The sequence below is a fragment of the Amia ocellicauda genome, chromosome 23 (assembly GCF_036373705.1).
Source record: "Amia ocellicauda isolate fAmiCal2 chromosome 23, fAmiCal2.hap1, whole genome shotgun sequence".
Lineage (NCBI taxonomy): Eukaryota > Metazoa > Chordata > Actinopteri > Amiiformes > Amiidae > Amia > Amia ocellicauda.
Window position 1 is genome coordinate 19,845,687 of NC_089872.1, and position 14,776 is coordinate 19,860,462.

Here is a 14,776-nt window from a genome sequence, read left to right on the forward strand (position 1 = left end):
GAAATATGATGCTTTGATAGCTTTCTTTGAGTTCCTACAGAAGCTGCTCTTAGTCTTGGCAGGCCACGGACGGCACTAAGCAACGGCATCGAGCAGAGAAATCCCTGTTCTGCACAGGCGTGATCTGCGGCTTTGCGCTGTAATACACACCATAAACCTCCGCTTCTTTGAACTCAATGTTTGAGGTATGAAATACTGGTTACTTTAGAAGCAGAATAAGTCAACGTAATTGTATCAATATCTGGGTGACACATTATAAAAAGGTTGTGATTAGTCGTGGTTTAAAAAGGTGTTCTATGTAGGTGTTATAAATACTTAATAATAATGTTGTAGCATATGAATAGTTTGTTGTAGAAAACAGGGAAGAGAAACACTCTCCTTTAGGACGGGATTCAGTCCCTGAGCAATGCAGGAAAAAACAATAAACAAAATTCACCACCACTTTATTAGTAAATTAAATGGGTTCCCTCTTGATCTGATGACAGAACAACGATTTTATTTTATTATCGGCATTGATTAGGGCCTGCCTGTAAACAGTATCATAGAGATGGATCAAAGTGATGTGAAACACCGTGTCCCGGTAAACACCAGACTACTGCGGTGGGATTCACAGGTACTTCCTTTCATTGTAGGCTGAGAACTTTCTGAAGCCTCCCTCATTAGGCGTACATGAGTGGATTTGCATTTAGATTAAAAACACCACATTTAGTTGTATACATGTAGTCTTTTTTTGTATTTATTTCAACCTCTTTTCCACTTTGATTATTATTCAGCCGACCTTCCCTTGTCGGAATTACACACGGCCTTTCATTAGACAAAAGTCGTCCGGATTGTTCATTCCGCCCCAGTGTGCCACCTTTCAGACTGTTAAATTATTTCCAGATAACCACTACAGCCTTCGCAAACACACACTCGCCCCTATTTGCCTAAACACGGGTAATGAAGATGGAAACTGTGGATGGGAACAAGACAGCTCCATTTGAGTATCAATCTAGCATCCGTGGGAATTAAGCATCTCCCTGCTTACGGCTGTTCAACTGTCTGAGATGCCTTACAGTTCCTTCCACTCTGTTGGCCTGATTTTCCATTAAGGTTCATAGACCAGAGAGGAATAGTTATTTGGCTAGAAACCTGCATTCACTTTAAGACACTTGAAATATATCCCCATGGTATTCATGCAGTAACAAACTGGCATTAGCATATGTATGGGAATATTAATCTCAACACTTCCCTGAAACTGCTAATTGTGAAATAACATCTTATTCATCAGTAAGTGAACTCAAGTGGAGTGTATGTTTCTCTACTATTAAAATCCATCATTGTGATGATGATGAACTCAATACAGACGCCCATAGGATACGTTTATATCCCCCTCAGTAAATTAATTACGGGGAGAAATAGCTGAATGCTACAGGGTGAAGGGTGGGGGAAGTGAATGGCTCTTCTGTCGCAAGAACTGGATCCGTTCCGGCACTCGACACGAAACAGCTTGAATCATCACATTAATACATCAACAAAAGCAAAACACACGTCCTGTGACAAAAAACGACTTCTTCAGTGTATAATATATTGGCCAAAAGGCTTTACATTTCACATAAAGTTAATAATGACTATGGAATTAGATTATGATTATTAAAATGGATTTACCCCTTTTATGTACCTAATCAGAATATTGTGCATCAAAACGTACCCAAAGTCTGGTCTTAATATTGCTTTCCTGGAAAACTTATATTATGAATATTAATATTCCGTAATCATAATATTAACAATATTAATACGGCCTATTCCACTTGGATGGTTTTTTAATTGCAAGTCCAAAATTAAAATTGAATAACAGATTGAAAAAAACTAAGGAGGGCAAAGAGACAAACCCCAGAACATTTCTATGCCTGACTAAACAATGCTGATTATGTCAGTTCAACATCATTAGAGAGCTAAAGGGATTAGTGGGCAAAAAGAAAAGGTTTAAGTGTGAAATGGCTTCATTATAAAAACAGAACAGAAAATGAAATTATCACAGCAAAGCATATTGTTGAATGTTCTGCAGTCAGTTTAACTCTTCAAGTATCATGAAGACAATGTCATCTCTGATTACTATACTTCACGGTTATCTCCGAGCTTTCCGAATGACAGTGCCTCCAGCTGATTCAATCCCACTCAGTTTGTTCAATAATAAGGCATCGTTTTCACACGGTCAGCTTCTCCATCTTACAGACAACAGATGGTTTGTGTACAATGTGTGCAAGATGTCCTCACATTGCATTAATTCAGTAGAAATGACTGGCTGCCAGGGAGAGATGGAGCTGCTGTTATATGTTTCACACTTCAAAAACTCAGAGACAACCTACAAAAAGTATAAGAACATAAGAACATTAGAGAGTGTCCAATCGAGAGGAGGCCATCCACCCCATCGTGCTCGTTTGGTGTCCATTAATAACTAAGTGATCAAGGATCCTATCCAGTCTGTTTTTGAATGTTCCCAAATTGTCTCTTCAGCCACATCGCTGGGGAGTTTGTTCAGATTGTGACGCCTCTCTGTGTGAAGAAGTGTCTCCTGTTTTCTGTCTTGAATGCCTTGAAGCCCAATTTCCATTTGTGTCCCGGGTGCGTGTGTCCCTGCTGATCTGGAAAAGCTCCTCTGGTTTGATGTGGTCGATGCCCTTCATGATGTTGAAGACTTGGATCAAGTCCCCACGTAGTCTCCTCTGTTCCAGGGTGAAAAGGTTCAGGTCCTCAGTCTCTCAGTAGGACATTCCCTTCAGACCTGGAATAAGTCTGGTTGCTCTCCTCTGAACTGCCTCTAGAGCAGCGATATCTTTCTTGAAGTGTGGAGCCCAGAACTGTCCACAGGACAATGCTGGGGTCATGTCCGCTATCACACAGGCTCCCCGACTGTCTGTACACAACGACCACATCAAACGTCCTGTCACCCCTCATTGACTTGAGGTTACAATCTCACTTACGGCCCGTTGTGTTTCCTCTGAGAGAGTCGTCAATTGCTAATTCACAGTGCTGTCACCCATGGGACTCAGTAACCGGGGGCTTTGACTGTCCAGGATGATTAAGAGAGGTGATGGGGGGCTGCAGGAGGCTGTCGGACACCAGGTCATAGGGGCTGCAGACTCGGCCGTGAAAGCACAGGCCTGGCATTGCGCTGATGAAGAAGCATGGGCACACAGCGAACAGGCCGCACATTTTTATTTCTACTTCTTCTTCTTCTTCTTCAATTCCACTCCAGCCATCATTCGGTGGCCACTCTCCCTGTTATCAAAGCGTAAGAGCTCGCTCAGCCAGCGGGGAACCAATCTCACATACGTATCCACCCGCTCCTCTGAGGATGGTTGAGAGTGAGAAGGTGAAATTGATTTCTGTTTGTATGTATTTTTAACTCTCAGAGTGACGACTTATGTGGCAACTTTATTAGTACATTCAGTCCAGGAAAGATAGCATATCTTTAGAAAGGCGATCTAAGCAGATGGGTGCCTGATCGAGTGGACTGGGTTCGGTGTTGCGCTATAGTGTGGTACTGGGATACCTGTTTCTATTCCAGTTAAACTACCACTGTCCGCAGCAAAAGAGCATCTGATATAATCAAAACCATCACCTGAGGGCTTTTTTTCTTTGCTAGTTCAGCAGTGCCACTCAGGATTCAAATGCAAATGGGATAACTCTCCACTCCCACCAGAGTGCATTTCGCAGACTTAAGTGTTTACATTCTCTGATCATTGCTATAGATTACCATGTTTGATTCGGGGTCCCATGTCTCGGCAGACACGTTTGACTTACAGCCGTCAGATGTGTCAATGAGTTAATTGGGCAGCAAGATGGTGACATAAATAGCAAAATCCTCAGCTGGGCGGCGCAGATGTTATAAATAACTGCTCTTCCTGGCAGGCGGTTATTGAGATTCGAAGCTAAATTTTGGCATCGAGCACATAAGACCACAAAAGACCACAAACTACAGACAGAATAGCACCTATGTGAGCTAGCAGGTGGCCAGTGTATTATTTAGTTTTTGCATAAAATCAATCCAATAATTACCCAATAATTAATAAAATAAAAATTTTCCCTGGGCTGGATATTATACTGTTGCTCACAGCCGCTTGTCACATTTTATATACTTCATCTCCGAGAGGCAGAACAATATAGAGCTGCAGAGTTTGCAGTTTTAAAAAGAAAACGATAACATGAACAGTGCAGTTATGTAGTCCTTCTCCGTGCTGGTATAATTAATGCATTATTGGTTCGTATTCCTGCCCACAAGGGAATTCAGCCCCAGACATCCTAGCCTCCAGGTCCCTCTCTGGCCCAGCTCTGCAAATTGAACATGGTAATCACTACTTCTTTTGTGTTCGTAAAGAGCAACTGATTTAATGAATGTTTTCTTGTGCACCAGCAAAAATAATGTCTGGGTCAACAACCCCAACCCCCTTCGGATCCTGCCATGACAGGGAAGTCTGGGAAGGTGCGCAGGAAACGAAGACAACCTGGTGAACTGGAGCGCACACTCCATCCCAAACAAAGAGATAACATTCAGCGGCTCCTCACAATAGTCTCGCATCCCCGTCCCCGCAGCCTGCCTCCTTTCAGTCCTCTAATAAGGTTGGACAGAGGTTAATCCAGTTATATTTATGTGTGCGCTGGTATTTTGAATGAATTGAAATTCATGAAGTTGATCCTTTTCGGGAGACTCGCTTGGATTAATACTGTTACGCTGTTGAGACGACGACGAGAGCCTCACTGTGAAGAAGTTTCACTTGGTAAGGCAGCGACATGATTGCTGAAGCTAGACTGATCTGGGCTGTGATGGGGATGTGTATGATCTCCAAAATACAGGAACATTATTTATGTGGTCAAGAGTTCACAGAAACGAAAAATACAGATGGAGAAATGGGCAACATCCCACAGTAGTTCGTTAATGCAAACTGTGCAAACAAACATTTAAGGGCGCAAATGAAAGCCTTGAAAAATGATCTAACATATCAGTTTTTGCATATTTTTGAATTTTAATAATTCCAGTGATTGTACATACAACCACAGAAACATTTTCTGCAAGTTTACAATGCCACTATTCTGTCAAGCGCAGGCAGTAAAGCACCGCAGAACCAACGAGAGGTTCACAATGCAATTTATTCAGGATGTTAATCCCAAATTAGGACATTGCTGATACAGCAAAGGAAATTAGAGTACAAAAAATGGTGACAGACTGCATAATTTGGGCAGGGAATCGATGCACTATAATCTACTCGAAGTTCTGGGAAAGAAATGTGCCTTTGTAAGCGTTCCTTCCTATTACTGTTGAACAAGTTGTTTAATGTGATGCTCTTTGGAAACATCACAGAAGAATAACAAAAGCCTCCATACTTACCAGACTTGCAAATAATTATTAAGCAATTCCAGACCAAACTTATGCCCTTTTCTGGGATCTATATACACTATGTTAATAAATGAACTCGTCCATCAAACAAAGGGAGAGCAGCCAAACCTCCCCGGTAATGTGATCAATCTTTCTGAAATGCTGAAAATGTGAAAACAAGTATATTTTTCAACATGTTCACACAAATAAATGAATACTACCACTACTGAAAATAAGAAGAAGAAGCAGAAGAAGTAGTAGAAGAAAAAATACATATTATACTGGATCACATGTGTTTCTTCAGTTAAATTATCCAGAATATGAGATTGTTGTCAAAATATCATACTCTGCTTGTATATGAAGCATCTAAACAGTAATGATGTTATTTATCTGGGACATGTTTCCCGCTGTGTATTTCCACAGGACTCCAGAAGTAAACACAGATTTCCAGGAGCTGCTGTCCTGAGTTTAACTTTTGGACCATTAACTCCGGCGGGCAGAGATTCATCCGATACGATCAATACGGCAGGCCGAGGTTTCAGCCCAGGTGCGATGATTCTTGCTCGGGGATTCTTCAGGACACATTTGTGAGATTATTACTCCTGCTTGTCTTTGAAGAGTAATTGAGCAGTCTCCGAATTGTGTTAGCACAAACCTGCATTTCTGTTATCAGCGCTGCAAATATTCTGGCAATGTACGCAATGGATTTCCCCCCCACCCCCTAAAATATTTGAGCTCTTTCTTTTGGGAAATAATGGACCGAAAGTGCTGACAACAAAAAATAACTGGTGAAAGCTACTTGCTCGGTCAATTCAGGGCACCTTTCAGGCCTGACTTGTTTAAAAGAGAGCTCTCATGCTGACAGGAAAACATCTTGGGCTTTAGGATGTAGAAGACACAAGCTGAAGAACAAACTTTGCTCCTGACAAGTTTCATAATGCTAGGGTATATTGTCAAAAGTGTAGAATTGAGAACAAGGGCAGTGATGTTCAGACTGTACAATGCACTAGTTAGAGCTCATCTGGATACTGTGGACAGTTCTGGGCTCCACACTTCAAGAAAGATATCGCTGCTCTAGAGGCAGTTCAGAGGAGAGCAACCAGACTTATTCCAGGTCTGAAGGGAATGTCCTACTGAGAGACTGAGGAACTGAACCTTCTCACCCTGGAACAGAAGAGACTACGTGGGGACTTGATCCAAGTCTTCAACATCATGAAAGGCATCGACCACATCAAAGCAGAGGAGCTTTTCCAGATCAGCAGGGACACACGCACCCGGGGACACAAATGGAAACTGGGCTTCTAGGCATTCAAGACAGAAAACAGGAGACACTTCTTCACACAGGCGTCACAGTCTGGAACAAACGCCCCAGCGAATTTATGCTCAGGTTTTTGTATACAGATACATGCCAAGTGATGTTAATCGTACCACCATGCTGTACCTTTTAAATCTGTCCTCTGTGTGAGACTGGAAGTGAAAGATCTACAATGCGGGTATCAAATGTCCAACTCTTTGATTTGTTTTCAGAGTGAGAACATGGCGGTAATCATGTGAATACATTTCTATTTTCGATGCCGTGACAGCAGCAATGAGGACAGAGAGAAGTGCCTTTCCGGCTTAATGAAATGACTACTTAGTACAGCTAATGCAATCTAATAGACAGGCCGCGAGTGGGGCTTTAACAGAGTGTGTAATAAATGTAATGAAAGTAAAAATATACCTGAGAGCAAAATTGACTTTGAAATATGGCAAAGAGTGTGTAATTAATGTGGATTTCACTTCAAACAAGGACTGCGAAGTGGAAACACTGTACGATAAACAGACACCGGGGTCGTGAGCTAAATTGTCTCCCGGGAATCGTTCCCAGAGAAACAACAAAATAAAATACACATCTATAAAACATGCACACAGAGAACTGTAAACATATTAATGCTTCCAGGTGTTTAGATTAAAAACAGGCAGGCAAACACAGTTATTTAGGAAGTAAAAAAATAATAAGTATACAAAATCCAGTATTTCCCACATAAAGTAATTAGATTAGAGGCAGATCAAATATTCTACCTGTGTCTGGAATGCGAGAATAGCCTGGAATTGTAAAACACTCGTATAGTTTTGATTAAATCTGCCTACTGGCTGGCAATAATGCTGTTTGTGCGTTGATATCAAGGAGAAAACTGATTAGATTTGCAGGTGCACGCTGTCGTGAAGGAAGCCCGGCACGTCGTGGTGTTCCTGGTGTCTCATATCGTCAGAAAACAGGCACTCTTATTAGATCAAAAATACATGCAGAGAAACGGAGTCCCTCCCTACTGTTTCTGAATACATATCATCTCATTATCGGAGACAGTGCGACTCTAGCCAAAGGTGGAATAGGTTCGGAGCAAGAAAGAAAAGAGATGGTTTGCATTTTCATCGTTCTTGCTTTTCTCTTTCTTCTTGAAAACGTGTGATAAGAGTGATTTAGTTTTCTCTATTGATGTGCAGGAGAAGTACCGCAGATCCCGTTGTGTCGAGACTTGGCTTTGGCTGTGGGCGCTGATTAAAATACCCCGGTAAGAATGCAGATCGTCTGTTAGGTGGCACGTCTCACAGGAAGACCACCCTGCTGGCTGACAGAACAACTCCAGCAGAGACCACTAAAGATGTCTGTATCAGGCCACGAAGGTTTAAAGTTTTCTTCTCTTTTTTGCCACGCGTACAGGAATAATTCTTTCTTCACGGTCCGTCACGACACAGGCCTGCACAAGAGTTGTGTTCCTTGTGCCACCAGACGAATGTGACCTCCATGTGACACGCCTTGTCGTACATCGAAATACGGGCAAGTAAATGAGGCCCAAACTGTGTTGCGAGACGAGGAATTAAATGCTCTGAATCTGACAGGCATTTCCTTTGGTCCTCAAATGACAATTCTGCAGCCAAATTGATTGCCGAACGACACCGCACTCCCCCCCGATTGTGTGAAGATTATTCATTTTCTCCTCCATTCTCTCCTACTTCATACAATCAGCCGCTCCACAGCCCCCATATTTGTGCCATTAATTACTCCTCGACACTTCATTAAGCCTCCGCGGCTGAACGGACAGATGTACAACTCTGACACGGTGATTTAGAAACAATTTCACTCGGTGGACTCGATAACCGTCTACCCCGACTCCTCTCTCTGCGTAACGAGGGCCTGTTCTGGATATTGGGCAGCGCGATATTAAAACATAAAAACGGATGTGACTAGATTATTTGATTTTAATGGGGTTCCATCGCGAGTCCGGCTATACGTGATATCCTCTCGGTTTATTTATGACAGAAAAACTTTCACTTCCTCTGCAGGGGAAGATTGCTTCTGAAAAGACAAACTGGATGCAATCATCAAATAAAACTATTTCTTAAATCCCACGACCTTTAGTAAATACAAAGGTAAAGACCTGATGTCACATACATTTGGAGTTTTTCTTCTTCTTACCGTCTCCCCTAGCTTGTATTAGGAGAAACACATTAAAAGTCTTATTTCAAGCAGGTATGAGTTATACAACATGATTTTTCACCTCTATTGCTCTAGTTAAATTATGTATTTTATTTCTTCTTCTGTTTTTCCTGCCCGCAATGCTGTAAGAGCTTGACAGCCCTATTTCAGTCCACGGAAGTGACCTCTATGTTGGGGAAGTCCACGTTACTCCTGAAAACATAGGGGTTAATCACACCCATTAATAACTGGTCACTGTATCGCCGTGACTGGCGGACTGTGCAGGATTAATGGCCGTGTGAACACCAGTGAGTGCCGGTTTGAAGGGAGGCATCAGAGAAAGGACGGCATTGAGGTCAAGGTCTCGCACACTCTAGTCAATTAACTTGTCACAGGGGCAGTTCAATAGAAATACTGCGCTGCCAATTACAGGGCCTCTTAGAGGAGCGTTTCATTCAGGCGCGAACACGCTGGAGTGGCTAGAAAACCCATCAGATAGGACACACTGGGGTGTGAAAGCCTCACTCGAAATGACTGCAAAAGAGGCAGGTTTTTATTTTAATGGGGTCTTGCAATAACAGGAAGAGGGGATTACTGAACATTTCCAGTCCTGTGCTCGTTGTCTAGGGTTTACCATTAAAAGTTATATATAAACACACTATATATCTCACGTCGCTTTGATTTTGAAATAATACAATAACACAATCTAGTCAAAACATTGAACACGTAACACACTGTATCTCAGTGTTTGTAGGCTAATATTATATTAAATATTAAATATATACATTCTAAAATAATAATAAATGCTGTGGGTGACTGGATCCAGAGGTGAGTTAAGTGCAAAATGTTTGTATTTCACTTAATATGATTTAACTTTTCAATTACAAATAGATGTTTAGCTTTTTGAAACTCAGAGTGACCTATGTGGTGAACGCACTTTGCTGAACCTCTCGCTGTGCGGAAGCGGACTCGTTTCATTCTCTCCAGCACAAAGCAGCGCACCGAGGTGTGTTAAAATGCATTTAATCAAAAAGCAACACCGTCTATAATAGGAGAATGCCTCTCGGGGGTGAATATTTTATTATGTATCTTACGGAAGCGCTGGGATCTAAGGACCTTGGTTTTTAATAAGATTCATCAGAAGGTCTTTCATCATTTTCTGAATCTATTCACTGTTCTTTCTAAAGGAACTCAGGATATGCAGACTCTTGCATGGCATCTGACCCCGAGCACCTTACAGCTGCTTTATCATGGATGTTTGTGCAAAGAAAGGCATTTCAAATATGACACTGTTTCTCAGACTGGTCAGAACTGCTTTTTTTTCATACACACACTGAGAGAAGAATGTGCTTCTGGATTTTAGTTTGGACTGTTTGCTTTCTGGGTTTGCTGGTCTATTTAATTAGTGTTCATGCTTAGAGAGGGACCTGTGGCACAAATTGTATTGGACTCAACAAGAGCTATGGTTATGTTTTGTTTCTTTAGTCTTCCTTCACCCCTGCACTGTAAATAAATCCACACCTTTTGCACCAAATCCCCTGTTTCCTCAGACCCAGCTATTCCAAAAGCCCAGCACTGTAGCAACCCCCATGCTGTTGCAGTATGAATGATGGCTGGCAATTTGTTTTCAGGTTTGCTTTAAAGGTATTGCCGTCCTCTGCAATCACATTTCCATCATGGTGAGGCACAGACCTGTGAGCCTTAACCAGTTTATCTTAAATCACCCTGAAGTATTTCAATCAGCATGAGAAGCTGATCTCAGACACTCGAATAAACAATAAGAAAAATTGCTGTGTAATTATATTTTTGAGGTGCATCAGAAGGCATTGCAAGGGAAAGTATGATATATTACACATACTGTCGAACGCTTCAGCAAACTGTGGAGTTGGCAGGCAAGAGGATGACATCAGTGGCGCTCGCCCACAGGGCTTTGGCGTGACTCTGATGTCTGTCTGAGTAACAGGAACACTGCCACTGTCCACACCCCACAGCACCTATGCCCCCAGTGTTATGTTATTTCGTTTTTATCCCTAACCTCCCCCCCCCAACCTGTGAAACAAAAGCTTTTCATCATAATAAAAGCCATCTAAACAGATGACCGGGATAGACAGGGATAGGGAATCAACCAACAATTGAATAGCACTCCCTGAAAGACCCAACTATTGCACGACAATAACTCCGGTCCTTCAGCTCCCTGGACCGCAGAACGGTACGGACTGTCCCCTCTCGAGTTGCCCGGCACGTCGCTCACATCCACACTGCTGTCGAGCCTCTCTGTGTGGGTGAGCCTTCTCCTTCACAGCGCAGAGCAATTTACTGGAGAGCCCTGCGCACAGAACCCATGTCTCTGATCTTTTATTTATCAGTGTGGGAGTCTGCAGTGCTTCCCCCTGTATCTCTGAAAGTATCATTCAAAATGCTCATGAATATTACACTCTGCAGGCTGATTACCTCTTGTGCCGTTGTGTTTCTCCCCATGAAAAACCCAAGGGAGAGTGCCACCCATGGGTGGAATATACAGGCCCAATGGACACTGGTACCATCCATGGACCCATCCCCATCTTGTGAGGATTTCTGAAGAAAAAGGGTTGCAAATATAATGTATACCAGTCCATTGACAGCACTTATTTGATTGCTCTGCCATTGCTCTACTTCAGTTGAAGGCAGAATGATTGCACTAAAATTATGCTTGCTAATCAAGTTAGGGTACATTTTGTCTCAGGTTAGGTTTAGAGTCCAAAGCCAACTTAAAATGCCCCTCATATTACGTCATAACTGAAATATGACTGAATATCATGAGAAGCTTTACTCCGTACAAGCTGATATGTGTCAAAAATAAAAGTAAGGTGCAAAACCGATCAGGCACGCTTTTGGACCACCCCTGATCAGGGGACCTCAATCTGTAAACAATGCGGGGGCGCAGGTGTCCGCAGTTCTGCGCGGGTCTGCGCGGCTCCACCAATGAGAATGCAGGGTTATGAAGATCTGCGCAGAACTGCGGGAATCTGCGCAACACGAAGGCGACCTTAATTCCTGCAGATTGAACTTCAGGTCTGTCTGTGTCTCGTCATTTATATTCATAAAGTTAGTTAAGGTTGTTGAAAGTGTGCGATATTTCTATTCTATGACAGTCTGAAATGTATGATTATATATATATATATATATATATATATATATATATATATATATATATATATATAGTTGGTAGATTCTGTTAAAGTAGAAATATTAAGTGAATTGCCTTTCTTCTGTTGTCAGCTGAACTACACTGAAGCTGCAGTTGCATCAATTAATGCAGCAATTAACGCAATTAAGGCAGTGTGTTGTACTCGTGTGTTTTAAGTGAAAATTGACTAAAAGGATTTCCTTGTTTCTTTACTGATGTTCCGTTTTAATACTACATGATTTTATTATAATATTATATATTTATTTATTTATTTATTATTAATTTCCTCCATTCCTGATGATAATCTGAACTACTTCCAATCAGTATGGAAATGCATCAGAGTCCACTTAACCTCTGTGTTATTCTCCATAATGTAAGAGCGCTTCAGCCAGGGACAGAAACCTGAGTTTGTCTCTTGTGTGTAACCCAGTCAGTGCTTTACACTGGTTTTGGCACTTAGCTAATCTGTTCCAATGCAAATGAATGCAACACACTTGAGGACATGACAAATCACATTATTTCTCTTTTTATTGTCAAACCCCAGAATCCATCCATCCATCCCTCATCTGAAATTGCAAGAATGCAATTAAATAACAGTCCAGACCACAATCAGTCCATAACATGACTCCTTCCAGATCAGGGCACAGTGTTGGTTTCGGTGGGAGTGGTATAATCTGAGTGGTGGAGCAGAAAGGAGGAATTAAAACACTTCAGAGGGAGGAGGGAGACCAGGCCAAACAGACAACAAAGGGTTACTCATTAGAACTATGTGAGAGGGGTGCAGAGTGAAATAAAGGCAAAAGCAAAGAGTTTAGAGTGAGAGAGCAGCAGCTGGGGCTTATTTTGTGTGAAAAATCTCCCTGACAAATGGCAAGCGTGTGCAATGGATTGCCAAAAGAGGATGAATAAACAGAATATAAAATGTCACATGAGAGGTACAGAGTGGATGAAGAGGAGAGCGAGAGAGTCAGGACACTTCTGACAAATAGACTGCAGCAGGTACGCAGGGAAGCCTAGGGATGCCTCTTTAGCATTTAAAATATATTTACTCTGATCCCTGGCTTGAAACTCCAAATGGATGCTTAATATGATTACATTTCTCATCCCCATGCACTCGCCATGATAAACAGCCTTTGCCCACTTACAATCGAAGAGTTTTCTTTGGTCACTCAAGTCGTTAATTACAAGCACCTAAAATAAACCATTAAGTAAACATTACACTTTGTTTGCTTGTACGCCCTATACTCCCAAACCTGGGCCAAACGTTTCCATTAAAACACGGCCACACTCCTTCAAGACTAGACTGCTCTCTCTGGATTCTGCCGGCTCTCCTTGCTTTCTTTTCCACCTGAATTCTCTGTGACCAAATTGATCTAGTTACTTGCTTCACTGGATCAATTTATCAATTTTCTTTATCCGTCTTAAGATGTCAACGACTTAAAGAGACCTGTAACATCCCTGTGGCTGCATGCCCTCTTCTGTGTCTCTCTCGTGTGTCTTTTGTTTAACACCTATCCCGGAGAGCAGCACCAAATGTGACATGCCGTTAGGGTGATTGAATGTCTCCTGATGGTGTCTGATCTGTGAGTTTGCTCTGGTAATCTAGATCAAGAGCTGTTTACCATTCTGGCTCACCATGCGCTCAGTCGGGGAGGATGTGTTTCAACAGCACACTGGTTGCGACCTTCAAACGTCCTAGTACTGACGAAATTAAATAGCAGTTCTGTTGCAGGTGAACATATTGACCGACTGTATCATAAGAATTGGAAAGAAAGAACAAAACATACAGATTGGGCTGATTTCTCGTTTTAGAGCAGACGTCAAACTCGCAAAAATATTATAATAAGCACGAAATTGAAAAGGGGAATCATTGGGGGTTTCAGATCTCCGTCTACTGTTTGTGACACCCTTTAGGAATCCCCCATGTGTACGCACAGACTGACACGGACACTCTGGCGATCAGACACAGTCGTGCTTGGTTTGGCACCTCTCTCCGTGGCTGGGATGAGAGGCCGGGTACAGCCGTTGCGTGGCTCTACTGTCTCGATTACAAAACATCCCGAGCAGCGCTTCACAGCAGAGCCGTGCGGGCACACGCCTCGCCAATTAACGCAGTCCAGTGTGTTGTCAGTTACATCATAATTCATCCCAGACAGCTCTGAAATAATCATCTTGTGCCGAGCGTGGGAAACCTCTCTGACTGACTGGCGCGTCTGGGCTGCTCAGCTAGAGAACCAGCGGAGAAGGAAATTATTTGATTTCCCCAGAAGTAGTAAAACTGATGATTAGAGAGGGCGCCTTCTCATTCTCACTCTGCCCTGCATGGGATAGCTGTCTACCTTTACTCTAAATTGTGATTTTCCATGGGAAGCCTCCTTCTACATTATGCTGGGGGAAACACACAAAGGTGTTATCTTGTATATAGTTAACGTAGTCATCATTGTATTGATCAGGTGAACTTGAATAAAGTAATTTGCGACTGACGGTCTTAGTCAATGGCTGTAACGCGAGGCGAGGCGCATGCCACAGAAACCGGAGTCCCGTTGAGCCGTCGCAATAGAAAAAATGAGTCTCCGTCCCCTGGGGATTATGGAAGACCCTGTGTTCTGTTCAGTATAATAATGAGGAAGGCAGATTTGTTCCCCCGCAGCCTGAATGACTCAAGTGTCAGGAATGTGAAATAAGTTTCCTTTAATGGTAATTTTTCCACATCTCTTACCCCTTGCTACGTCACTTGGTCCCCTCCTCTGAAGACGGAGGGCAGGCAAAAGGAGGATGTCAGACATCTTTTTTTATT